Below are 5,744 nucleotides of genomic sequence, written 5' to 3' on the forward strand. Positions count from 1 at the left end.
GCAAGAGGAGGCTTTTCTCGAATTAAAGAACAGGTTGACGCATGCTCCGATTTAGCGTTGCTCGATGGCACTGATGATCTGGTTGTATATTTTGATACTTCTTACCATGGGCTTGGGTGTGTTCTTATGCAGAGGGGTCGAGTCATATCTTATGCCCTGCGGAAGTTGAAGCCTCATGAGGCGAATTATCCTACCCATGATCTAGAATTGGCAGCGGTTGTATTTGCACTTAAGTTGTGGAGACATTATTTGTATGGTATCCCTTGTGTCATCTATACCGATAATAAGATTCTAAAGTATTTCTTTGAGCAAAAGGAACTGAATATGCGGCAGCGTCGGTGAAGAAGTACCAAGATCCAATGAAAAATTACTAGTGGCCCGCGATGAAGTATGAGGTGGCTCAATATGTGATTAAATGTTTGACATGTTTGCAGGTTAAAGCTGAGCACCAGAAGCCTTTCGGGAAACTTCAACCCCTGGAGATACCTGAGTGGAAGTGGGAGCATCTTACGATGGATTTTGTGACTAAACTGCCTCATACTCCTAGGGGTAATTATGACACCATTTGGGTAATCGTGGATAAGTTGACTAAGAGTGCTCACTTTTGCTGATTCGAGAAACTTATAATTCTGAGTAGTTAGCCGATATGTTTATTCGTGAGATTTTTTCTATGCACGGGGGTGGGTGCCTGTATCTATTGTTTAGGATAGGGATACCGTCGAAACCCATTCGTGTGAAATCTTACCAGCTTAATCTCAAACCCGATATTTTGAAACAGATAGCCAGCGTTCAGAATGAGGCTTTATAGGTGGAGTGGATTATGTCAGAGAGTATTTGGGGTCTGGAAAAATTGTTGGAAGATGTCGGTGAGGGGGTGAAGTATAAAGATGGTCGTTTATGGGTACCCAGGTACGGGGGTTTCAGGAGTAAGATCCTTGATGAAGCACACAAGTCGCGCTATTCCATTCATCCAGGCGCGACTAAGATGTACCAAGATCTAATGAAAAATTACTGGTGGCCCGCGATGAAGTATGAGGTGGCACAATATGTGATTAAATGTTTGACATGTTTGCAGGTTAAAGCTGAGCACCAGAAGCCTTTTGGGAAACTTCAACCCCTGGACATACCTGAGTGGAAGTAGGAGCATCTTACGATGGATTTTGTGACTAAACTGCCTCATACTCCTAGGGGTAATTATGACACCATTTGGGTAATCGTGGATAGGTTGACTAAGAGTGCTCACTTTTGCTGATTCGAGAAACTTATAATTCTGAGTAGTTAGCCGATATGTTAATTCGTGAGATTTTTCCATGCACGGGGGTGGGTGCCTGTATCTATTGTTTAGGATAGGGATACCGTCGAAACCCATTCGTGTGAAATCTTACCAGCTTAATCTCAAACCCGATATTTTGAAACAGATAGCCAGCGTTCAGAATGAGGCTTTACAGGTGGAGTGGATTATGTCAGAGAATATTTGGGGTCAGGAAAAATTGTTGGAAGACGTCGGTGAGGGGGTGAAGTATAAAGATGGTCGTTTATGGGTACCCAGGTACGGGGGTTTCAGGAGTAAGATCCTTGATGAAGCACACAAGTCGCGCTATTCCATTCATCCAGGCGCGACTAAGAAGTACAAAGATCCAATGAAAAATTACTAGTGGCCCGCGATGAAGTATGAGGTGCCTCAATATGTGATTAAATGTTTGACATGTTTGCAGGTTAAAGCTGAGCACCAGAAGCCTTTCGAGAAACTTCAACCCCTGAAGATACCTGAGTGGAAGTGGGAGCATCTTACGATGGATTTTGTGACTAAACTGCCTCATACTCCTAGGGGTAATTATGACACCATTTGGGTAATCGTGGATAAGTTGACTAAGAGTGCTCACTTTTGCTGATTCGAGAAACTTATAATTCTGAGTAGTTAGCCGATATGTTTATTCGTGAGATTTTTTCTATGCACGGGGGTGGGTGCCTGTATCTATTGTTTAGGATAGGGATACCGTCGAAACCCATTCGTGTGAAATCTTACCCGCTTAATCTCAATCCCGATATTTTGAAACAGATAGCCAGAGTTCAGAATGAGGCTTTACAGGTGGAGTGGATTATGTCAGAGAGTGTTTGAGGTCAGGAAAAATTGTTGGAAGACGTCAGTGAGGGGGTGAAGTATAAAGATGGTCGTTTATGGGTACCCAGGTACGGGGGTTTCAGGAGTAAGATCCTTGATGAAGCACACAAGTCGCGCTATTCCATTCATCCAGGCGCGACTAAGAAGTACCAAGATCCAATGAAAAATTACTAGTGGCCCGCGATGAAGTATGAGGTGGCTCAATATGTGATTAAATGTTTGACATGTTTGCAGGTTAAAGCTGAGCACCAGAAGCCTTTCGAGAAACTTCAACCCCTGAAGATACCTGAGTGGAAGTGGGAGCATCTTACGATGGATTTTGTGACTAAACTGCCTCATACTCCTAGGGGTAATTATGACACCATTTGGGTAATCGTGGATAAGTTGACTAAGAGTGCTCACTTTTGCTGATTCGAGAAACTTATAATTCTGAGTAGTTAGCCGATATGTTTATTCGTGAGATTTTTTCTAGGCACGGGGGTGGGTGCCTGTATCTATTTTTAGGATAGGGATACGCGTTTTACCTCCATGTTTTGGAATAAGTTTCATGAGGAGTTAGGAACCAAACTCCTCATTATTACCATCAATCACCCACAGACAGATGGTCAGTCTGAGAGGACCATACAGACCCTCGAAGATATGTTGCGGGCTTGTGTCACCGATTTTGGTGGTATTTCGGATTGTCACTTACCGTTAGTCGAATTTTCTTATATTAACAATTATCACGCCACGATTGGGATGCCACCGTTTGATATGTTGTATGGGCGGAGGTGTAGGACTCCAATCTATTGGGGCTCCATTGGTAAGAAGCAGTTGGGTACTTTAGAGGTGGTCGAAGCTACGACTGATAAGCTGGATAAGATTAAGGCTTTTATGAAGGCCGCTTAGGATCGTCAAAAGTCCTATGCGGATAAAAGGCGAAGGCCTATTGTGTTTAAGGACGATGATCGGGTTATGTTAAAAGGTTCTCCTCGTAAGGGTATCATTCGTTTTCATAAGAGGGGGAAGCTTAGTCCGAGGTTAATAGGTCCGTTCCGTATCTTGTCTCGTATTGGCGAGGTAGCGTATGGGCTGGAATTGCCCGGCAAGCTCACTGGGATTCATCCTACTTTCCACGTGTCTCATTTGAGGAAATGTTTAGCAGATGAGGTGGCCCATGTGCCTCTTGGTGATATTGAGCTTGATAGTAAGTTGAATTACATTGAGGAACCTATCGCGATTCTTGACCGTCAGGAAAGGCGTCTGAGAAATAAGGTCGTCACACAGGTGAAGGCGCAGTGGAGGCATCGTAAGGGCTCCGAGGCCACTTAGGAATCCGAGGAGGAAATGATGAAACTCTACCCGCAATTGTTCCTGTCGCATCGGGATTTGGGGACGAATCCCATTGTAAGGGGGTGGACTTGTAATGCCCGTCACTTTCGGTTTAATGATTTAAATCATGTAAAGTATGTACATCTCTCGGGATTTATCCGACATTCCTTGGTGACTTTCTCATCTTTCCAGTACGTTAAATTAATTAACTTCTCAATCAAGTTGCTACTTCTTTCTTAAATGAGGGACTAGAGTGTAACTTGTTGTTTTATATTATAAAACTAAAACCCTAGCCCCCCTACCTGCCGATCGGACTCCATAGCAGCCCCAAGAGCTTCGTTTTCCATTTTTCCAGCTGCTCCTAATGTCTAAAACTTCAATTCAAGGTTAGTCCAACACCTATGCTAGACTTTTACACCCTAATTCATCCTTATACCTCGCGTATTGATCGTTAAACCGCTTGTTTTAAGCTTACCGGGTGGCTGTCAAGTTGAGCAGTTTAGGGGCTGTTTTGACTTAGGTTTTTGCTCCACATTGTTCCAAGGTATGTCCAATATAACATACTTTAAAATCATGTTCATTGGTGTTCGTTTGATTGGTCAACAAGTTGTAGATTGAAAGTTAGTATTCGGTTGTCTAGAATAGTGAATTGTTGTGTTTAACACGAGGGTTGAAGTAATTAACGACCAATTCAGTTCGGGTGGCTTCGGTTTGATGTACAGGCTGTTGGAAAATTATTTTTATAAGTATTGGGGCTGAATTGGTTGTCGGTTACTCAAATGGGTCGGTACAACGCGTTGGCGTTTATTGAATAGTTGGTGCGTTGTGCTTGCGAGTTACCGACCCACCCAACTCGTGTAGTGTCGTGTGGGCTAGTAGGTTGTGAATTTATCAAATTGGGTCCAAACGGGGCTGAGTAGGATGTTAAGTGCTTAAACAACTCTTAAACGCGCATATTCGTCTCACCTAGCACTTCCAGGGGTAATTTGGGAATTCTTTATTCCCGGGAGTATATAAGGGTTGTTTTGGCATATAAAAGGCCTCGGGGGCTGTTATAATTGAACTTGGTGAGGTTGAGTCTTTAGGTAACTCGAACCATGTTAGAATGCCTCTTAGGATAAACGAGTCCTTTCGGTATCGTTAGTAATTATTGTGAGTAATCCGACAGGCTTGTAGGTGGTGGGGATACTTAGGGGTTCTCTAGCTCGTCGTTGTTGTGTACCTCATATCAGGTGAGTTCATGATGCCCCTTTTCACTCTTTTCATGTTTTGGGCTAGCATACTTGTTTTACTCGTTAAACTGTTAAATAATTGCTTGTAGATTTACTGGTAGTAATTGTATTTCTGATGCATCATACATATTACTTGTGACTTATACTTGTGGAAATATAATAGTTGGTCGGGATTAAGTCATAGTGCATATAACACCTATTGATGTGTGTGCTTGATGAACTTACGTGTAATTGTGCCTATGGGTGTGTGTTTGCATGGGTTTTGGCCGGGTCCAATATATTACTCGAGTGACGACTCGTGGTGAGAGGCTCGTGTTGCATACCCATGGGTCCAATATATTACTCGAGTTACGACTCATGGTGAGAGGCCCGTATTGTATGGATTTCTGTATTTGGGTCCAATATATTACTAGAGTTACGACTCGTGGTGAGAGGCCCGTATTACTTATGGTTTTTCTACCGGGTCTAATATATTACTCGAGTCGCGACTCGTGGTGCGAGGCCCGTGTTAGCATAAATAATTTAAAGGAAGGACAATTATTTATTTAATTATGATTTACAAGTTGTTGTAATTTAAACCGATTAATAAACATTGAAAATTATATAAAACTTGAACTTACTCAGCTTTAGCTGACTTTTTGTATATGTTAGTTTGAGTTTCAGGTTAAGTAGAGGATGATTACCGCTTGGACATGCTCGAGACTACTTGGTCGGTAGATGGCATTATCTAGTCAGGTAAATTAATAATGAAGTCTGTTTACCTTTAATTATTGTTAAACGTATTTGAATTGGTTTTGGGCAAACTTCCCGGTTTTTGGGAATTTGTTTTTGACACTTATGATTCCCACTGATTTTATACTCTGAACCGGTTTTAAAATAAAATGAATTGATTGGGTTTATAAACCTTTGCGAACTTTTGGTCATGATTGCCAACTGTGGGATTCCCTGGATTTATGAAAGGGTGTTACGAGGCTCATAGTAATCTGTTCCCACTTCCACTGGGTGTTTCCAGTTGTTGTAACATTTCCGAGGGCTTCTGACATTCTACCTTAATTCTAGCACGAGTCAGACAATCGGAC

Source organism: Bidens hawaiensis, unplaced genomic scaffold (genome assembly GCF_021521415.1).
Source record: "Bidens hawaiensis isolate Kalapana, Puna unplaced genomic scaffold, B.hawaiensis_p1.1 tig00042517_1, whole genome shotgun sequence".
Taxonomy (NCBI): Eukaryota; Viridiplantae; Streptophyta; class Magnoliopsida; order Asterales; family Asteraceae; genus Bidens; species Bidens hawaiensis.